Below are 23,110 nucleotides of genomic sequence, written 5' to 3' on the forward strand. Positions count from 1 at the left end.
AAGCTGTTGAAACAAATCGATAAGCACAGCTCGTAACATAATATCATATAGTTATTCACAAGCCTGTTAACCGTCAATTTGGTCAATAATCTATCAGAAATGAAAGTTAAAGCAGAGGGAGGCAGGGGAGGGAGGAAGTGGCCAGGCTTTTAAGCTTCGTCCATCCTCAGCATTAATAATGCCAGTGTTAACACTTTAATCCCCATTGAGACGGTCGCGAACCTCTGCTCGCGAGTTAAAATTTAATCTAGCTACTTTACAGACTCGTAATTTCCTCGACAAACTGCTGTTACATCGCGCTGGCCTCCAACCACCCGATATTTGCCCGGAAAATTCGTAGCGACGCGCACAATATGTAATTTCCCGAAGACAATGCCATCCGTGTCCACCAAAGTGTTACGTCGCGCGATTGATTCGCCCTTTTCGGGATTGCCGGTCGTCTGGCTTGAGAACGGACGAAACGCAGCGGTAAAACACATCCGCCTGTGTGCACATTCATCGCGACGATTGATTTCCGATACATTGACCGATGTTAAAGTTGCAGCGGGTATTAATTTGCCCTCGCCTCTGTGCGCGAGCCCACGTTTAAGCGCGCTGAATCGTAGGCATCCCTTCGCCAGGGATAATTCCCGTTAATGAGTTCGCAATTAGCAATCTGACGACCGCCGTCAGCGAGCGGCGAATTTCAAACGATAGACCGTTCGACATCTCCGCGTCAAAAATGTTTCCTACTTATCGAATGTTCGTACTCGTTCGAACGAACGACGCGCATTTCCGTGAAATGAAAACGGCGATTCGCTTGGCGCTTTTTTCCTCATTTAAATTGTATAGCCTTCCAATCTCGACTGGCATTCATGTTCGAAAGAACATGACTAACGTTGAATTCGGTGATAAATTTATTCTCCCCGACGAGAGATTCATTTTCTAAATCGTCCTCGTTTTCCTCGCGCTCGAAACGAAAGGACGGTCAAACGGCAAGTTTAAATGGCTGCGATGAAATTTTCGTACAACTTCGCGTTACGAGTGAGAATCAGCATGTGTGTATATAAGAAGCGCGTCTCGATTTCCTTCGCACGAACTCGCAATTGGCGCTCGTAATTAACTAGAGGGAAACTGCGCTTCGGAACTTGGCTTATGTATGCGATGTCTTTAATGTCTCAGCCGACTTTGCATAATTTCTGGGCGATACGTAACGACTAATTCGAGTCGCGAATCGACGATCAGAGACATTCCTCGCTGTTACGCCAGTTAGAAACGAGCTAGTGTTTAGAAATCGCGTGAATGAAATGGAACGTTCTTCTGAACTTGAATTAATCATCACCAAGCGTGACGTTTAATGATCGCCGCGTGTAACACGCGCGAAATTAAAATTCTTCTGCGTCCTAACACTTTTTACCATTCTTTTAGTCTCGAATCGATCCTCGCTGGAACGACAGAATCTTTTTTCTCAACGCGATTCAATATTGCCAAACCGTGCAACGATCAGTGTCAACAACTTTTTCAATTTTAGATTTCCCGAGATGGAAATTTCTGACCGCGCTCACGAAAAGCGGATAGCTTCGTTTTTGTTCCGTTGTTGTGTTCGTCTAGATTCGCGTCATAATATTAAAATCGAAATGTCAATATTCAACGCTGAAAATGAAAACGAGATACTTTCGAGGATCCCCTTTCGCGGTTCCTTCCGGCATTTCAATTCGCCAGAACGCGATGAATCCTGAATTTGTGTACAATTTATTGTCTGACATTGTCTTGAATTCTCTGTATTCATTTCAGTCACTAAAAATGAGAATATAAATAGTATAATTTTGCTAATTTACACTGTTATAAATAATTTTTAATAAACGTCTTGGTAAAGATCGTTTTTATGTGAAATATGCGTGGAGACATGAAACAGATGGCAAATTTCGTATCGTCATCTTCCTTTGTGATCTGCAAATGCAAAGGAGGAACGACGAGTCTTAATCCTTGCTGTTTGCATATGCACAAAACGTTGTCTGAATCTTCGTGATTGCATGAAAATTCGCAAACTCGCGCATATTCATTGGGCGTCACGTTTGTTCCGCCAACTACGCTAAATGGCAAATATAAACACTTGACGACCATTATAAACTACGCAAGGCGATTAGGGATTCGTCTGCTGCGAAACGATGTGCAGTCGCAGCTAAATGAAGCGCGATATATTCGAAAACATAATGAGAAACTGCGTGGACGTCGAGCAGTTTATTTTGTGCGTCTGAAATGTGCATTTCGATGCAACACATTAAAACTGTATATCTATATTTATTGTTCCGAGGGAAATGCAAATTTATAGTTACCCAAAGGTCGACGTATTGCGCGTGCATCTTCATTTAGTCGCGTGGGAACGAAACTGTACGACCATTACTTATAACATAATGACACTTAACAATTCTTTAATATAATCTTTGAAGAAAATATCAACTATTAATTCTTTAAAATGCTATAAAAATTGTTTCCTTCTTCCTCGAAACTCTATGATTCTCCTTTTGAGAAACTATCTTTTTAATTACAAGAATTATAACGAAAAGAGAGGAGAGAAGGTAGAACTAATTGTATCATAAAATATTTAAAAAATATCGCACGTGCTTGGAAATACACTCCATACCTTTTACTGCCTTCTGGGTTTTAGAATTCTACGTTTTATTCGCACAATATACGCGTACAAGCGGACATAACTTATTCTATACGTGTTCGCATTCTACATTTGTACATTCGCACATATCGCAAAAAGTGTCTCTCGCGAACGTACGAAAGTTTTTACTGGCATCCGTTTAAAAGTAAATCCTCTACAGGAAAGGGATACATAAAATTTACTCTGCTACGGCGGAAGATACATCGGTTTAAACATAAAATTCGAAGAAGTTTAATCTGTGGAGGAGACGTGAATCAATATCTTATATCGAGAAGAAAGATTACCTATGCAAGTTCAAATTTACACTGCATTTCGAAGTTGAATATCATTACTACTTTCCTCGATTCGAACACAACGATATTTAAACGATTTTCTGCTGCGAACGATGCAGGATCAATTATTAAGAAATTGCAAGCACGATCGTCTGACAAAAAAATTAACTTCCAAGTGAAAGAGTGTTTGAAAATCTGAACTTTTTAAACGTTCGAGAGTTTTACTTATTTTTGCACGAAGTTTCATTCACCCTTTAGCTCATCGACATTCTCTGTCGAGTCGGATCAGTCTCAGTTTTCCCGATACCGAGTATTCCGTGGCGATTCTTATTAAATCTGACGGGAACCGTTCGATACCTCGATGAAACGTTGCAAGTTTAATCGTTGTAAAGTTTGAAACGAAAATGAAATTTTTCTAGATATTACAGACCTTCGTTTTGTTTGTAATTTCGACTTAGAGAAATGAGAATGTTTCTCTGACGAAAGATTTCATTTGTACGACTGGAAAGCATCGCAAGGGTTGTTAAGAAGGTTTAGAGGAATCCTTTACGGACAAATGGAATTATGAATAAGTAATAGCAGAAGTAGATGTAAGAAGAGTTTAAAGTCAACCCATTCCTTTTGCCTAAATATCAGCCTTGTACATTTTATGCTTCAGCAAATAAATATTCTTAAAAATTTTATTTAAATATCTTTAAAATTATCACTGAATTCTACTAATACTAAATATGAAAACCGGGCATTTAACTGAGAAATCATTAAAGAAATTTACGATACCTACTTAAATTTCTTATTAATAAAAAGAACGTCTGCAATTCGACTGCATCGAATAAAATAGGACGAAGTAAAAAAAAAAATCGTTTGCTTCCAATTAAATCATTTCAAGCAATTGTTTGAACAAATCGAACAAATCAATTCGTATTATTCCTTTCGGACGGTCTGTCGCTTTGATCAGTTGGCGAAAAGTCTTTTAATTGTTGCATCGATTTTACCGCGGGCATTTGGGGATGAAAGGAAAATCAGAACGATTCATACGTGTGACATGAAAAGGAACGAAACGAAGTGCTAGCTTTTTGTTTTTTTTTTTATATCAGTTATTGTACGTACCGTTTTTTCACTGGTGTCAATTACAAGTGGCACTGCGCGTGGCGTGTGTCAATTCAGTGAATTATTGTTCACGCATGAGCGGCCAAAAGCCCAGAAACTTTCTCGTCCCTGTTAGCGGGAAAGATAATTATGTAATAAAGTTAAACTCGAACCCTTTCGTGGATGAAGAACTTTTACAAATTGCCGACTTGACACCAGTCAATTTAATGTTCATATTAAGTTAGTCATTTATAACGAGAATGATTTGCATTTATAATTAAGTAGAAAAGTACGAACGCGAATTCGATTCCGTTGAATTAAAGTCGTTGCCAATGATTTAATTAACTTTACGAGGATCAATAGTCGTTAGCGTTTCATTTTCATTCCATCGTGGAGGATGCCAGTAAAACCAACAGAATTCTATTAATACTGAATGCTCTTTCATTCTTACACGCATTAATTTGGATAAAAAAAACCTATGATTTATTTAAATATATTGCTACCTCATATTTTATTTACACCCCAGTTCAAATCTCGTTCTAAAAGAAATAATGGAATTTATCGTAGCAACGATCGAGCGTTCCATAAAAGTACCTTCGATTTTATGAAATAGAGGGACATAATTTTACGGAATTCCCTTTGTTGGCCACGCGATATTGTTCGTCTCAATAAGAAAAAACTTTGCAGCTCAAGTTCTAAAAAACGTATCCGCGTCTTAAAAGCAACAAAGAGTGTGAAATAGAATCGTCAATGAAGTATTTGAAATATTTCGAATTTAAACCATTGTATCACATAATCCTGCGTGTTTTATATTTTTTACAGTCAATTTAACTTCGCCACGATAATTCGTACAATTTGACATTTCCAAATTCGAGCCATTCACGCCTCAGTATTTCACCTTTACGCCAAGATGACTATGATAAATGATTAGAAACGGTGACAAATAGCTGTCGAGGAAACGATGGTTCGCGAGCAACGTTTCAGGTGATAACAGCCATTATTTTGTCGTTTCACACTTAGACGATACGTTTTTCACGTAAAACGTGCAGTTTTTAGTTCTACCATATTTACAAATTGAAGCGAGATAAATTTTTACGATTGTAAGAAGAAAAGATGTAAAATCTGATCAAATTTCCTTTGATATAAGGGGAGACGTACAACATTGATTTTTTAGTTAAAATTAAAGTAACTTCAAATGAAAATCCGATATCGTGTTAGAATTTTATGAACATGCAACTGAATTCAACTGTAGGTAATTGTTTTAAGTTACATTTCATCTAATTTCATCCCAATTTCATTCTAGAAATAATTCCCAGACATATCGAGACCAAGAGTCGCACGTTTCTCTGTTGTTTCCTTCTGAGCGACTTGATACTCCACTTAAAAGCAATTCCATGGTAATAACCTTGTGCACAGAAGTATAAAGAATGCCCTGGCTGCAACGGGTTGATGAAATAAAATATCGAGCTGTAAAGGGCTGACGCAAAAGCATTCCCCAAACTAATCAGATTAAATTGCACGTACTAACAGTGTCTCGTTCAACGTTTCGCTATATATCTGTTAAAAAATCTATTGAATCTCAGTCAAGTTTGTTAGAGGAATATGCCAACTCGATCGCTCCACTTCCTGTCAATTATGTGCACTTTTGCTTAAGAAAGATCAGAAATTAAAATCTGTCCATGTATGACACGCAAATTACTTGGTACCTTTAATTAGTTGTTTGTTCGTTCTTCACGAAACTATTTCATCGACAAATTTCATGTATCAGATGCATCAGAAAGGATTATTGTTACAAATAAAGAGACAGTGCAAATGAATAAAAGAATGGCGGAACAAGTTAGAAATTATGCGTTCTACGACCATTAATGCTAGCATTAATTATATTTTTCTACTCAAATCCAAAAGAGTCGCGACACTATCAGAGATGAAAAAAGTACTAAACTGTAACTCGTTATGCTTTTATCTTTTATCTTTCCTTTTGCATGTTTCTCTCCCGTGTTGTGTTCCTTTGAAGGGATATAAAATTTCGGAATTGTAGCCTGCGATATCATCGTCGCAAACGACGATACGCTCTCGTGATTTATTACTACTTCATTTTTATACCTATTTCCTATCGCGAGAGATTTTTTCTACTCGAGGGTCGCGCCCCCAAACTCACTTTACGATTATTACTAGATCAGTAAGAAAGTAAACGAAATTACCTTCCTTGGAAAGGTCAAAAGAGAAAGTTATGCGTGTATAAAAGCGATGAAAAATACAGAAAATCGTAAAATGTACACACGATACAAATTTGAATCCACGTTGCAATTATTACCTCTCCATCCACATTATTACCTATTTATTTTAGCGGAAATGTTTGCATTATATTGCTCTCCAAGAGATATTCCATCGTTTGCGGACAAACTATTTACACAAAATCGATAATAATCTTGAAAGCCCAATAACGATACCAAATTGCTCTCAGTATTGCATGTAACATTTATGTACAGACTATCCACAAAGGAATGCACGCTACGCGAATAATACTTCGTAACTTTATATCGTGAAACTTGTTTCGAAATATCTAGCCCCTGTTATTACGGTACATTACACGAAATTTTAAACTTCGTGGAAGAAGAAATGTGAATTTTCGAGACACCAAAATTCTACGTTAAACAACAACGTGTTACAGCAGTGGCAAAAGAGAGACTCAGTGCAAATATCGTCGCAAGTGCCAGGCACTACGTCGCCATAGATAAAATTGAAGAAACCAGAAATCCTTGACAGAGAATAACACTCGTTTCTCTATGACAGAATTCATCTTTTCGGAATCTGCGACGGATGATTAGGATTGTTGACACAGCGTGCTCGATAAGCGGTATTGATTCGCGTGAAAATTGTGCTTGCACCGCGGTTTGTTATCGGAGAAGTATCGTCCGGCTCTGGTTGTTGAGCTTTTGTACTATCAACATTGGACATCGTCCTATTGCGATGCATTACTATCCCCCGTGACAAATGGATGATCGAACGGGATGGCAGAATATTACGTGGGATTCCTAAAGTAACGAAACGTAATGCACAGTGCATGCGAACGGAATTAGCGTGCCCATTGTGTCCATTTCAGTGTTTAGATGTCGATTAATCAAAGCTGAATATTGTGCATCGAATCTCCTATTTTCGTGTAGCTATTAAAATTAATTAAAAGGTGGAACGTAAAGCCTGATTTAATATTGCCCCTCGATATTTATCCACAATAAACTGCGTGACATTGAGCTAATAAAATATTGTGTTTACAAATGATAGCGTTCTACGTGTTCTTAGAAAATAAGCTTTGTAGTTTATTAACTAAATAAAATATAAAGATCCACATACTGACCGTGATTCAGTGGAGACTCAAAAAGCAGCTGTTCGTCCAACGAGGCAGAGTATAAAAGCACATACGTATTGACTTTCTCCAACAATTGCCAATGTCCAGATGAACTGTTTAGATATCAGCACTTCCGGCCAGTCAACGTTGACGAGTTCGCAATAGAAATCGTTCACGAAAACAAATTGCTCGACTGTCCTAACAAGAATTAAACGACGCGATCCAAATTACTCAAACACTTTTCCACTAAAAAAAAAATAACTAAATAAATCTCAACAACGTCCGTTATTACAGTCTTTTACGTACAACAAAGTTAAGTGAATCAGCAGTTCGAATCAGCCAATCGAAAATCGAAATGTTTCTCTAAATAATCGCCTATCAAAAAGAGAGAAACAAAGACAAGCTCGATCTGCAATCACGAAAAATATCGTTGTAAATAAAATTGAAAACCATAGTGAGTTATACCATTGCGTTCCCAATTTTCCACAGAGAAACTATAACAGTACCTTTTCTCCTTTTCGAGCTGCCAATTCGATAGACTCTACAAGTATCAATAAATTATTGATTACTGTCGGGTAATTATCCGACAGTAGAAATCCTCTTAACTCGGAAAATGATCTTCACTCGTGGATCGTTTCACGCGAGATCAATTTATCAGATTCGACGAACTCGCGAGACCCTCAGAAGGGGTGCCGGTTGCTCGCGTCGCGGCGCGCTGAGAACTGAACACCTTTCGACGCCGTTGGCTCGCGATACGTCGCCCGAAGGAGAACGAGATGGTAGAGGGGAGGGATGAGGGGGATGCGTGGTCGGAAAAACGAAGATCCGAAAGCGGAGAGACAAATAGAACGATGGCGAGTGCGAGCCTCGCCGATGGATCGCGTGTAATCGAGGGGTAGATGCGGATCGAGGAGAGGGACAATCGGTCCCTTTGGTTAGCGCCCTTATACCTGCTGGCCATTCAGCCTTTATCGACGATGGCTTATCGGCTGGCTCTTATCGGAGCGGGTGCATCGACGTGGAAGAAGCGGCTGGGGATCGTATTGCGTGACGATAATTGGGGGTGCGATCAAATTTGGGGTTGAATGATGGAAGCGTGAATCGCGCCTCAAAGCGAAATAACCGAGTGGTGTTTAGATTAGCGCGGGTGTATCTCGGCTGGTGGTTTTTCTTCGCGTGTTTAGAAGATATGGGTTTGATTGGGGTGGAAGTTTAATCGAGGAGATCGCTGTCTGGCTGTTGATGGATTTCATAAAATGTGATAAGCGATCGGGACTTTGTGGATTGTAAAATTGATAATTTTGGCGAACGACAGAGTTAATTGAGAATATTTAATCGATGGAGACATTAAACACAAAAAGATCGTGAAATAAGCAGAAAAGTGAAGAAAAATGTGATATAACGATTAGTCAATGCTGTTGCGAAGTTAAAATAATATAGAGTAGTGAGAAATGAAGACGCATATAGCTTGCATAGAGTCGAGTCTAACGAGGATAATAAAGAAGTAATTACTTTATGCTTTGTGGATATTAAGCAGAAACGATTATTAGAGTTAAGAGAAATAGGAGTTATCTTAAAGAATTCTTAAAATTAGATTTTTCTCTCTCTCTCTCTGATTTCCATCGTTAGTCCATGGAATACCCGCTAGCTGATTCATTTCCCCAAAGGGAGGAAAATTCATTCTTTCGGTCTTTTTTTTCTCAAAGACCACGTGTTCCATCATACTCTAGATTACTTGACTAAAAGACGGGATGTATAAAATATTTAGATTTATTCCCTGGAGAATAAAAATATGGAGCCGCTAGTTTGAGAAAAAGTGGAAACAGTGAAATTGGTAGGAAGAAGGAGGATAAGAAAATGAAAAGCTGGTCGATTCTTAATATTATAAAGTAGTAATATCGTGTAAAATTGTCAATAATATGTTACATCAAAATGTAAGGATAGAAAGCTGAGTGTTTGTTATCGAAAAGTTAATCGAAATTGAAAAAGTTATAATGAACATTTCTGAGCTTCAAATTAAATCTCTTCAATCGATATTCCATGTAATTTTAATAAAATATAGGAACTTCGTGAAGTAGCTGAAGGGGAAAGTAAATTACATGAATGAAATAGAGACTAACGTCTCTTATTAAAGGGCAGCATACTTTGTATGAAGCACAGTCACTAATAATTTATTGACAAAATGTCAACATCATCTATTCCAGAAGTAGACTTCATTAACGTCCTCCTAGCTTCGAAACTGAACTTCAAAGAAACGGGAGATTATGTGTTCTAAAACAATAAAGATAGATGTAAAATAAGAAAAGAGTATTATTAAGTAATAATATCTTCTGATGACAAGAATAGTTCTCTGTTCCACTATATGTTGATAACAGATCTGCAAGAACTTATTAATTCAATACACAAAAGCTAGAACTAGAATCAAATGTGATAGTACAAGAGTGTAAATCTAACTTCAAATTACATAAAATTAACAAGTAATTATCTATGCTCTTATAACGGGTCGTTAAATACATTAATTTATAATAAAAATATTAATATTACCAATATTACAACTTATTATGAGCAGCAGCAATATATGCATAACTCCCACCGCAAAATTAGGTAGTGAGGGAACTCAGGGAGTAGGGGAGGGTAGTAGACCATGAAGAGTGAAGAGTATATAAGAGTAGCGCACGCATGGATCCAGCTTTTCGTCGCTGGACACCGTAGTGCGAAGACCAAAACCAACCGATGGAGATCGAGGGTTGGCAAGGTGTGGAGGTGCTGCTGAAGGTTGACTGAAAGTGGAGGCGCCAGTAGAGGGTGGATTATCAGTTGGTAAGTACACTTAAATATTTCATTGATACGGTCATCTCTTAGTATTGGGCCCTTGCGTAGTCACCTCCACGAGGTGGGCCTGGGTCCTTGGTAACGTTTTCGAAAGACCGGTCTTTCGAAAACGATATCATGCTAAGGACTACGCACGTAGATATAAGTATAGTTGTAAACTCGATACTAAAACCACCAGAATCAGTTAATAGATAACGATTTACAACTTCTGTTTTGTATAAAGATTTCATAAATTTACTATCATTATTTCATTTATCTATTTCATTATCCAACTATTATTTCATTAAATTTGTAGTAGATTAGAATAATTTAATCACTGCTGTTTTTAGTATCGAGTCTTTTGCAGTACAATTTAAATATCTCAAGTCCTTTTCAGGACTTTGGAACTTTAAATTGGATTGCAAATAATTTAAGTTAATTTTAGTGAACATATTTGTACATTCACATAATATAATTTTATAACTGTGTAACCTAAATCCCTTCTATCCTGACTTTCCTAATTTATCTCAATTGATCTTAATTATGGTCGATGTTATTCAATTGATTCGGGAATTATTCTCATTATTTTTTTCTAAACACCATTAGTTGGAATTAGGGTCGTTTAAAACCATCCTGCTTGATCTGTAGTAATTTCTATCTGCCTTTGGTGTTTGTTTTTGACGGAGGGTTGTTTGATGATTGGAAGTCCACTTAATATCTACTCTATTTTAATTTCTGCACTTCTAAGTTTTAATATAAGTTGTTCAATGATTTTATATTGATCGATTGTATTTTCTCTGAAGTTGTTCTCGTCATTCGATGGTTCGAAATCCAATTCGTTTCTTCTTCATTTCAATTTCTACATTCGACGCTGGATCACAGCTGGATCACCGATGGATCGCCGTGGGATGCGTGCGCCCATAGTTATAAGCACTTAGATTTAAGTAATTTAATTGTAACTGAATTGTAACAAAATTGTAAAGGAATCCATTTTCTTATCCGAAATGAAAAATAGCCATTTTTACAATCGCGTTTAGTCAGTACCGATAAACATGCGTTACATACTCCCTTGAGCATTCTAAATTTGTACTGCGTGAAATCGCTTCACGTAGCTTTCCTTTTCTTTTCTTTTCTTTTCTGTTAGTTCGAGATTTCGTCTTCCATCGCCACGCAGCGAAATAGTCGATACTCAATCAAACTGATGTGGTTTTCGGTGCCCATTGAGATTTCGCAGCCCTTGTCGATTGGTACGCCCGTTGGGTACTCGACTTGGGTATAGGCTTAGTACATTGGACGCGCTCACGCAGGTTCGTTCCGAGTAGCTCCTACCCCGTGTCGCTGGGGTCTTCGGACCTGCTGTAAGACGACTTGGGGCGGTCTACGGAGTTCGTTCTTGTCGTTGGGCAATGCGTCCTACTGCTAAGTCTCGCTGAATTCTTGATGGTACCCGCATTCACCATTGGGGAGAGCGTGGTATCAGCTGTTTCGACGTAAGACGTGGCATAACTTGTTCGCGATTCGCGTCGGGTATGGTTCGCCTAGTGACTAGTGACGAACCATCGGGTTAGAATGCTCTCGCGAGAATCTAACGCAGGTTTATTTGGTACTTGTTCGTTTTGCTCGCGTCGCGAATTTCATTTCCATTCTTACTTGATGTTAGTTTCTCACCTTAACTTTAATTTAACTTAATTAAAATCGGAATTTTTACTAAAAGTCATCATCTTAAATATCGTACCGTAGAACACTTTAATTTTCCTAAAGTGTCAGTAGATTCACATTACAAATTTCACTTTGGGTAACATAATGGCATTCCTCGTCATCCCTCTCGCAAAAATCCATACTGCAATTTCCAAAATCTATGTTAGATTTTGGAGAATGTATTATGGATTCCGGTTGTTTGAAATTTAGAAGTAGAGTCAGTCCTCGGTACCTTCTGTACCGAGAACACCTGAATGTAATGGAGGGTGGATGGGATTAGGGACATAGGGATGGGTCCCTGCGTAGTCACCTCCACGGGGTGGACCTGGGCCCTTGGTAACGTTTTCAAGAGATTGCGCTCTTGAAAACGATATCAAGCTAAGGACTACGCACGTAGATATAAGTATAGTTGTAAACTCGATATTAAAAGTATCAGAATCAGTTAAAAGATTACCATTTACAACTTCTGTCTTGTAGAAAGATTTCATAGACTTACTATCATTATTTCATGTATTTAATTCATTATCTGACTATTATTTCATTAACTTTATAGTAGATTAGAATAATTTAATCTCTGGTATTTCTACTATCGAGTCCTTTGCAGTACAATTTAAATCTCTCAAGTCCTTTTCAGGACTTTGAAGCTTTAAATTGGATTGCAAATAATTTAAGTTAATTTTAATGAATATATCTGTAAATTGACATAATGTAATTTTATAGATGTATAACCTGAATCCTTTCTATCCTGACCTCCCTAAATTATCTCAATTGATCTTAATTATGGTCGATGTTATTCAGTTGATTCGGGAATTATTCTCATTATTTTTTTCTAAACACCATTAGTTGGAATTAGGGTCGTTTAAAACCATCCTGCTTGATCTGTAGTAATTTCTATCTGCCTTTGGTGTTTGTTTTTGACGGAAGGTTGTTTGATGATTGGAAGTCCACTTAATATCTACTCTATTTTAATTTCTGCACTTCTAAGTTTTAATATGAGTTGATCAATGATTTTATACTGATCGATTGTATTTTCTCCGAAGTTGTTCTCATCATTCGATGGTTCGAAATCCATTTCATTCCTTCTGCATTTAAATTTCTACATTCGACGCTGGATCACAGCTGGATCGCCGTTGGATCGCCAATGGATCGCCGTGGGATGCGTGCGTTCTTAGTTATAAGAACTTAGATTTAAGTAATTTAATTGTAACTCAATTGTATTAACATTGTAAAGAAATCCATTTTCGTATCCGAAGTGAGAAATAGCCATTTCTATAATCGCGAGTAGTCAGTACCGATAAACATGCGTTACATACTCCCTTGAGCATTCTAAGTTTGTACTGCGTGAAATCGCTTCACGTAGCTTCCCTTTTCTTTTCTTTTCTTTTCTGTTAGTTCGAGATTTCGTCTTCCATCGCCACGCAGCGAAATAGTCGATACTCAATCAAACTGATGTGGTTTTCGGTGCCCATTGAGATTTCGCAGCCCTTGTCGATTGGTACGCCCGTTGGGTACTCGACTTGGGTATAGGCTTAGTACATTGGACGCGCTCACGCGGGTTCGTTCCGAGTAGCTCCTACCCCGTGTCGCTGGGGTCTTCGGACCTGCTGTAAGACGACTTGGGGCGGTCTACGGAGTTCGTTCTTGTCGTTGGGCAATGCGTCCTACTGCTAAGTCTCGCTGAATTCTTGATGGTACCCGCATTCACCATTGGGGAGAGCGTGGTATCAGCTGTTTCGACGTAAGACGTGGCATAACTTGTTCGCGATTCGCGTCGGGTATGGTTCGCCTAGTGACTAGTGACGAACCATCGGGTTAGAATGCTCTCGCGAGAATCTAACGCAGGTTTATTTGGTACTTGTTCGTTTTGCTCGCGTCGCGAATTTCATTTCCATTCTTACTTGATGTTAGTTTCTCATCTTAACTTTAATTTAACTTAATTTAATCAGAATTTTTACTAAAAGTCATCATCTTAAATATCGTACCGTAGAACACTTTAATTTTCCTAAAGTGTCAGTAGAGTCACTTTACAAATTTCACTTTGGATAAAAAAATGGCATTCCTCGTCATTCCTTTCACAAAAATCCATACTGCAATTTCCAAAATCTATGTTAGATTTTGGAGAATGTATTATGGATTGCGGTTGTTTGAAATTTAGAAGTAGAGTCAGTCCTCGGTACCTTCTGTACCGAGAACACATAGATGTAATGGAGGGTGGATGGGATTAGGGCAATAGGGCTGGGCCCCTGCGTAGTCACCTCCTCGTTGGTGGACCTGGGTACTTGGTAACGTTTTCGAGGAACCAGTTCCTCGAAAACGATATCATGCTAAGGACTACGTATTACATTTAAGTTATTTGTGATTCACTTAAAAGTTCCACGAATAATGATTATTATCTAGGCAACACCTGTACTTTTCCCCTTTTTTAAATTGTAGAGAGCACAACAATACCTATAGATTTTGCATAATTAATATTTCTGAGCATACAATATGAAGTTCCATAAAATAATCACAGACGAGATATGAGATACACCAATTGCCCAATTTATCTATGTATCCTAAAGTATTAAAACCCTATTCATTCATCATATCATTTTAGCGTTACTTATATACTATAGAATAATTAGAACTAAAACCAAACATAGTTTTACTAGCCCTTTAACGCTATGAACCCATAGATAGGTGCCCACACTACAATTCCATACTTCCACACTCCATAACTCGCACAACTCAGCCCACAAAGGGCTAGTACTGGCGATCCGGTCAGCAACTACATCAAAGTGTAATGTCTAAAATATCATAGATCATTTACCTCTAAGTTCGAGAGAATCATTACCGATGGTTCCATTTGAAAAATTTATCTACTATAATTAGGTTTATGAAGTTTTATTCTAAATCAATTGAAATGAAGCTAACCTATGGCAGCCATTTGCTTCTAATTATTAACTATATAATTATTGATTGTATCGCATCACTATCTGATACAACTAATAATTATATATTAAATAAATAGAACCCGGGTCTCACCACGTGGAGGTTGCTGCGAATGGAGACCCACCTAATCACCATCCCATCCACCCACCTTTTATACAAGATATTATTAAATAAAACCTCCTTTCAATGTACATTTGCAACAAGCTCGATGTTTGATCACTATGCAAATGCACAATGGAATGAATTTCACAAAGAATTTTCAGAATGAATTGTTACAAACGAAAGGAGGCTCAAATACCGACCCTACACACGACCCTGTGTACCGACCCTACACACGAACCCCTAGCGCCATCTTTGTGAAAAGTGCTTTTCTTTTCTTAATTTTTACCAAGTTTCGAATCATTAAAAAGTTCAGTAGAGTTTAGTATATTAGCATCGTATTCCCTTTTGGGAAACACTTTAATTTTTCTAAAGTATTAGTAGAGTCAATTTAGAATTTTCACTTTTGCTGAGACAATGGCATTCCTCGGCATCCATTTCGCAAAAATCCATACTGCGATCCTCAAAATCTATGTTAGATTTTGGAGAATGTATTGTGAATTTCGCTTGTTTAAATTTTAAAAGTAGAGTTAGTCTTTGACACCTTCTGTGCTGAGAACACATAGGTGTAATGAAGGATGGATGGGATTAAGGCAATAGGACTAGATCCCTGCGTAGTCACCTCCTCGTTGGTGTATCTGGATACTTGGTAATGTTATCGAGAACCCAATTCCTCTAAAACGATATCATGCTAAGGACTACGTGTTAAATTTAAGTTATTAGCAATCCACTTAAAATATTGCAACCCCTTTTCAGGACTTGAAGGCTTCACATTGATTTATAGATAATCCAATTGATGAAGGTATTGATCTAAGAAACTCACAAGAAATGTTGTATAATTTTATCGACTTTGGATTAAGCATAATTTCTCTACAGAGAGCACAGCAAAAGCTGAGCTTTTTACACGACCGGTATTTCAGGGCTTGATACGAAGTCTTATCATAGGTGATGATAAGTCTATCAGCTAGGTAACTCTGAACAACTCGCCTGATACAAAATGTCCAATGCCCAATCGAAAATTTCATTTTATGAACAGCTGGATAAATAGAGACTCTCATGTAAACCGTATACTCCAATTGTTTAAATAAATTGATGTTTCTCCCTTTGATATTTCACTTTTTTATTTTGTCTCTTGTTATCCAGTATGAAATTCAATCAAGTATCTTAGTTTTATCTTAATTAACTACAGTTTATGTAAAAATTGCAACAAATTTGCAATTAACCCTTTGCGCTCGACGACTTTTTTGGTCGGACAGCGTTGCAACTCGAGACAATTTCGGGCGTAAATGATTTTATAGAGGAATTAACATACGAAAGTGTTGTATATTGATATATTATCTGTGTTTACATTTTGAAAAGGTAATTATCGGAGTTCAAGTTCTGTGTAATTGTAATATTTTACAAAACACTTATCAAAGCATTCTGAAGTGCCAGGATCTTGTGGGTCATCGCTGCTACTTCCGGATTCACTGTCTGTTACACTAATTTGGCTCGAGTTGCCACGCGAAACATCGTGGCGAGTGAGAGTCGCCATTCGAGCGCAAAGGGTTAAACGAGGGATGAACGATCATAATTGCAGAGGAGATAGATTTCGTTGTTATTTGACTATTCTTTAATAGGAATAGTACTTAGAAAGAATATTAATATATTTATTTCATACATTTTCATTATTTCCTAACACTGGAAAGAGAGACAATTGTTCTATACTTTCTACAATTCTTAAAAACTGACTGATAACTGAATCATACTACGCACTAAAGGATTAATTAACGACGGCCATTCGTTAGGTTCACTGTTGCTAGCATGCCATCTAAAAATGGTGATTTTTTTGCTTCACCCGTTTTATTGTCGGATAGAATGTTGAACGCTCGGAGCTAGATATCTCTAGGGTTGCAGAGCTAACGCAACGATGCAGTGGCTCGCAGTTTTTCAATTTCGATATGCGTGCTGAATGAAGCACTTTTTATTACGACTTTTATCGGATTTCTTTCTCGATTTAACCGTGCATTGTAGCACGAGATGGGTTCAAATTTACGCAAGACATACCACGGTCTTTGTTAACCGAGCACCGGCTCAATGTTCGGACATATTTTTATTCTTCTTTTTTTTTTTTAACTTTGAAGCCGATAATGGAAATGTCACCCAAGGGGAGTCGAACAGAAAGGGTGCATCGCGCAGAAACGCACAAAGGAAACACGCGTAACGTCGTTTCGTACAGAAACTACAGAAAAGTGCCCTGCAAAAGCAAGATTACAACGATACTCTTATTTGATTCCATTGTTTCAGAGATTTTAATTTTCGGAGAATAAAGCAGTTGAGAATAAATAAACATTCGAATCTTCATTTTGCTTGTAAAATGGGCAATATGCTTTCTGCTTTGTAACCGTAAAGAAAAATTACTTTAAAAATACACGAGCGTTTGAATTATTTAGTGAAAAAATGTTTCTCGAATTAGAATACGTTTCAATGTAATCACTAACATGTATAATATTATACCACTAAAAGATCGTTCTTTATCGTCAAATATAAAAAACAAGACGTATCTATCTCTTTTTTCATATTGAAAACTCGATTGTAGAGAAACGATTTGCATGGTAGCAAATAAACGTGACAAAAGAATACCCTGAAACTCTTCACGAGCTATTTCAATGAATCACCATGCAAAATTAATCTATTCCACTAATAGAAAGTCTAGCAAAGTAAACGAAAAGGAAATTAAAATATTCAAAGGAAACAATTTTGGAAAGACCAGAATGTCGATTCATTAACCCTTAAATATATACTCCCGCGATACGGTAATATACTATTACTTCTGAAAATGACTTCCGTTGGCTCGCGAATTCATTTAAAAAAAAAATGAGACTTCGCAAAATCTGGATGCCCTAAAAGTTTCGTGGCTCTCTGTTTAAAAGATCGATAGATTGCAATATGCTGTCGGTGATTTGGGCAAGCGAAGCAAGATAATACGACTGTTCGTGCCGTCGCCTTTTGATGGATCGTCTGGCACGATTGGCGATCGAGTCGATCAGGTGAAGAGCGGGAAAGCCCGTCAAGGGTAAGTCTAAAGGGGGGTTGGCTGAGGGACGATAGAAGGGGTGGGCGTGCACCTTGAAACGAACGTCTGTCTCCGGGGGGTTACAGGTGGTTGCTCCTGGAAGAAAGATCCCGGAGAAAGGAACACGTCGCAGGAGGTGGCTGAATGAAAATTGCAGAGAAAAACGGGTAGAAAGGGGGTGAGACCTCGCGCGAGATACGCGCAATTTGATTACCGACCGAGCTTTGCTCCACGTAAGCTGAATAATCAAGTACAGAATACGCGCGTAAACTCGTGGAAAACCTGATTCCTTCCACCGTTTACGCAGCAAGCGAACGACGCTCGACATCGTTGCTTCCTAGGTGGATTTTCTCGCGAGAAACGCCAAGGAAATTATCGCGAAACGTGCAGCGGACATCGAGCAGCGGGGTATCAACGCAACCCTCGAACTGCTAATTGCAGCACAATTCTCGAACAATCACCAGCCGATACTCGTGTCGAGCGTCCGCTAAACAACAGTCATAGAGAACGCCCTCGAATCAATTTGACATCTTATCGAAGATAAGAGACGTAACGTACGAGTGGCCCAGCGCGTTATCTCAATTTCGAGCAACTCCAACAAACCAGTGCCGAGCGTAATTTATCGATCAATTACAGTTCAGTCAATAACCATCAATCGACGTCGTACAGCCGTCGAAACATCCCGGAGACGATAAAACAGACAGGGGAACTGCCGATCAAAACGTGAGACCAATAACCGTACCTACTATAATCCTTAATGCCTCTAGATCCCGGATTAGGCTGAGATATTAAGCATCTCCGCAGAATTCCGTGCGATCTCTCGTGGAAACGAATCAACGACCAATTAAAATAAATAAAATATCACCATCCGGTTGGAATAAAGATTCCGCGGGAGGACGAGAGAGCGGCGCTCTGAAATGAAATTAAAACTGGCGTAGTTCGAATCTAAACCGTGCCGATGCGAGGATGCCAGAGCCAGAACTTAACCGCGCGCGCCACCCCGTAGATAAGAGCAGCGCTCGATGATGGGGTGAGCGAAACGGGGGGTGGTCGGAGGGTGAGCTTTTGCAAGCTCGTGGCGCCACTTGCGTGGCCTCCCCGACAGTACCGTGGAGGGGTTGGGGAGGGGTTTTGAGGGTCGGTTGCAAGCCTCGATTCTAGGCTTCAGTCAGTCGTGCGAGGAGCGAGACTCGCCAGGGTCGAAGTCTCGTTGTGGCCGTGGTGGTCACCCCTTCCCGGCAGACTGTTCCCTCGGGACAGGCTCCACCTGTTTATCATTCCGCCGCGTTAAAACAGCAAGAGACCGCCGACGTGTGAAACGAACGTGGGAGAAATGTTGCTAACGTTGATCAACGGGGAGAACCGTGGGCCGATCGAACGATACACGAGATAATCGTCGTGAAAGGGGTGGATGAGTGCCGGCAGCCTGACCAGTGATTTCGGCGTGATTAGCAGCTTAATTGATCAGGTGCGGTATATGGAGCACTTAACTACGATATTCGGCTACACTCTGCTATATACGCGTTGTACACCGATCCAACCCTCTCCTCTCTGCGGCTTTGTCATTCTATCATCGGCGTTGCTCTTTCCTGCTGCATTCTCCTCCTTTTTTTTTCTCTGTATCGATGGCCTCTTTCTGTATCTCTTTACATTATTTTTCTCTCTTTATTCGTATCGTTGCCTGCCTCTATCCCTCTCTATCCTCTCTCTCTCTCGCTCTGTCGTCGTTGTTCTCTCTACCTCTCGCAGCTATGCTACCTCTCGTTTTTTGTTTCTTTCCCTCCTCCTCTTCTGGCTTCCCTGTCTTCCGGCCTCTCGACTGATTAACCGTGAAATGGGGTGATTACGAACGCGACGACACGCGCACATACGTAAATGCGCATACAATGTAACGACAGCAGATGGATAAAGGGGGTGAAACGTGACCTCGTGGCGAATATTCTTCTTTTCGTGCGCGAGTCGGTCGGTAAGAGCACCCGATGAGGGTTGCCAAGCCGATCTCTTTTTTTTTCCCCCCTCACTCACCAGCAGGACGACACTTTAGGACGTCTCTGTACGAATTACTATTTCCACCGAGTGATTACATTTCTCTTTTCCGCTTCTGCGTTTTTACCACGCGAGCCAGACTCGTGTGAATATTCTACGAGCAACCTCTACCTTGGTTAACGTTGCGCTGTAAATTTTTCGTACTTAAAATCCCTTCCTCGTGAGAGCAGTGAGATATGTTTGCGATCTACACGCCTCTATTAACGGTGGAAGTGCGGAAGTTCGTTCGAGTATCTCGAAATATTATACCGTCGAGACGAATGTTAAAGATAGGAATCTCCAGTGTTGTACGAAGGCCCAAGGGTTCTAAAAAAAAAAAACACTGCACTCTGCCATGCGACAGCAATCGAATATAACTGTTTCCTAGAAGCATAAAGGCCATTGTGGACGTAACAGTTCCTAAAAGTGAAGTTCAAGGCAAACATTAATAAGGTTAATGTATATATTCATTCGGTGCTTGAAGATAACGCTATACCTTGAAGCGGAAGATTCCTTCTGCCTCCAAGTACTCTCACAATTTTCTTATAAAATAGTCAGCTAATTGAATAGCTGAAATAGCATACAAGTCACGTTATTGCCTTTAACAACAATTTTTCCTTAAAAAACTAAAAGACTTTGGAAATTTGTAATATGCCAATCTAAATGACGGACGAACAATTTTTTAAACAGTTGTACTTTTCTAAGGTAAATATTGAATCAAAATTCATCTACAGTTGGATGAAATTAAGCGAGAGGATGCAAATATCGAATAAAACTTTTCTTCTCTCGGTAGACCGCCGCTCGTAATCAACCCTTTTTCAGATTCCTCCCGCCCCGTAGTTTCATTTCCATCTTGGCACCGTTCAAAATCTTTTCTATCTCGATCAATGAACTTGGTAACCGAGAGCCGAAAGGTAAGCACACGTCTTACGGAATAGCTGAGTTTATGGCCTAGTGAGAACGAATAGGATCGATATTTAAGGCAAAAAAAAAAGAGAAGAAAAAAGAGGAGCGTACGCGTGAATTTCTGAATTTAAGGCCAGAAAGCGTGCAAGTGTATAGCGTGCGTTCTATTTCCCTCTTTTTTTCTCTGCTTTCTAATTGCGATGCAGCAAAACCCGCGTTTTACTTTGAAACGTAATTCTTCAAATATTCACAGCTGTTTTAACTCGCGAATCATATTTTATTCATCGAGAGCTACTCGACCGCGTACAAAGATTGAAATTAACGGTTTACAACCCTTTCAAGACTTCTTGCCGAGAATTTAGTCCCATCTCTTTGAAGGATATCTTCCACTACGTCGTTTAATGAATCACAACCAAAAAAAAAGACCACGCAAATTTCGTTCGTTCGCACGAACTTCATAAAATCGCTGGATTTACATGAAAATATTTATTTAAATGATACCCGGTGAAATTACAAATTTTTCAGAGCAAGACAAGAAGTCTAAAAATTCTAATTATGCGAACACTTTATTATAGCCGTTGCAGTTGCGCTTATTTTTAAAAATTAATGGTTTCCGTACGCCACGTATCGCAGAACTGACCTACAATTGAAAATTATGCCTCCCTCTGCGCGAACCAGCTATTACCGCCTAAAGTGACGCAATTGCGACTTGAGAAACGTTTTAAAACAACGGCGGAACATCATCGCGATCGTTTTGCACGGTGAAAAATCAGCGGCTGACAAAACGGTTCGGTTAAGCTCGGTCGTTACTGACCAAATAGCGGTGTTTCGATATTCATCATCGATAATAAATTCGTTTCGTACGGAACCGGGTGGCGGGCATTACCAGTTACGCAACACGCAATAACGTTTGTTTGAATTAAGGTTCGATTTAAATGCAAAACAACCCTGGCAACAGAACAGAGGGCGCGCGGCCGTGTTTCCGACGCGAGCGATTAAATTTCAAACCCAATCGGGTGTGGCGCAAAGCCGATCCGTGATTTGAAAACCACTTTTTGTTTTTCGCCCTGTCCGCACCCCCGTGTACGCGCTCGTCAGATGGGTCGAGCGTACGTTTGAGCTCAAGGGTCGTTTGAACTCGATATCTCGTCAGCATGAGTACATCGCTGTCGAGCCGCGACCTAAATGATTTTAAAAAAGAAGAAAAATCCGTCTCGCATCCGGAAGTGAGCGAAGGAGTGCGATAGAGAGATAGAAAGAGAGTGAAGGGGCGCCGCATGACGTCTCGCGCAGCTGGTTCACGTGCACGAGCAATTCACAAAAGGGGTGGAATGCAAGGCCGCGCCTCGTGCCGGTGGAAATTGCGAAATATCGACGAAAAAATACCAGCTTCCAACCGATGCGAAAGCGGAGACCGCACCGCGGCGAATTCTCTTCCTACCGGCCGCCCCCTAATTGTTTGATTAACAGAATCGATGCTTCTGCGTGCGAACTACCCTGCTGACGCGAAAATATCCTGGGATATTTTGCATTTCTCAATTTTCCCTGCTCCCCGATGCATTTCCAAGTGGCGAAGTTCAAACGGCGACTCGATTATCGTTCGCGGATGAAATCAGTCAGTCGAGGAGGAGAACAAAAAAATGATAAGTGAAATAATTCATGGAGCATCGATCAAAAGTATCGATCGAGTCGCATGCTTCATTTTCATAAACACACAAAAACAATTGTTACATGTTACACATTTTCCAATTAACTTGTCGCAAGTTTCCTCTCGCGCAGTAATATTTTTATACACAACCAGGAATTAACAGGAAGCAATGAACGCGAACGGAACGAAAAATAACACGTAACGAACCGCGAGACTGCGAAGAGGCAGAAATATTCATCGGCCGTGACTGTGGCTGTCAAGCTCGTTTCAGAATCGATCGAAACGAATTACAATAGAGACGCGTGGGGTGTCTAAGCGCGAGGGATGATCGTAGAATTCGTCGCGAGGGAACAGCAGGTGTTTTCGATGAATGTCTCCGCACGCGTCGACAGGAAGAACGGAACGTTTGTCGCGGGTACAATGGGCGCGCGGCGGAACGCGTTTTCGTTCAAGTAAAAATTGCGAGGGGGATGATCGACGTCCACGAGGGAAAGAAATAAAAGGGGAAAACAGAGGCAGAGGCGGGGGTGGGTTCGATGGAGCGGTATCGGTGACAATGGATGAAAGGCGGCGGGATAAAGGA

The 23,110-nt window shown here is 39.6% G+C and overlaps 1 protein-coding gene across 2 annotated transcripts in view; it reads left to right on the top strand.

Moving 5' to 3' along the window:
• The first annotated feature begins 19,135 nt into the window (after nucleotides 1-19,135).
• The window catches only part of LOC143429184 (uncharacterized), a 53,752-nt gene continuing 49,777 nt past the window's right edge, over nucleotides 19,136-23,110 (top strand). For both annotated transcript variants that reach the window (XM_076904670.1, XM_076904668.1), the window contains exon 1: nucleotides 19,136-19,416. The gene's annotated coding sequence lies outside the window, so the exon portion shown is untranslated. The remainder of the gene's footprint in view (nucleotides 19,417-23,110) is intronic.

This window comes from Xylocopa sonorina, chromosome 11 (assembly GCF_050948175.1).
Source record: "Xylocopa sonorina isolate GNS202 chromosome 11, iyXylSono1_principal, whole genome shotgun sequence".
Classification (NCBI taxonomy): Eukaryota; Metazoa; Arthropoda; class Insecta; order Hymenoptera; family Apidae; genus Xylocopa; species Xylocopa sonorina.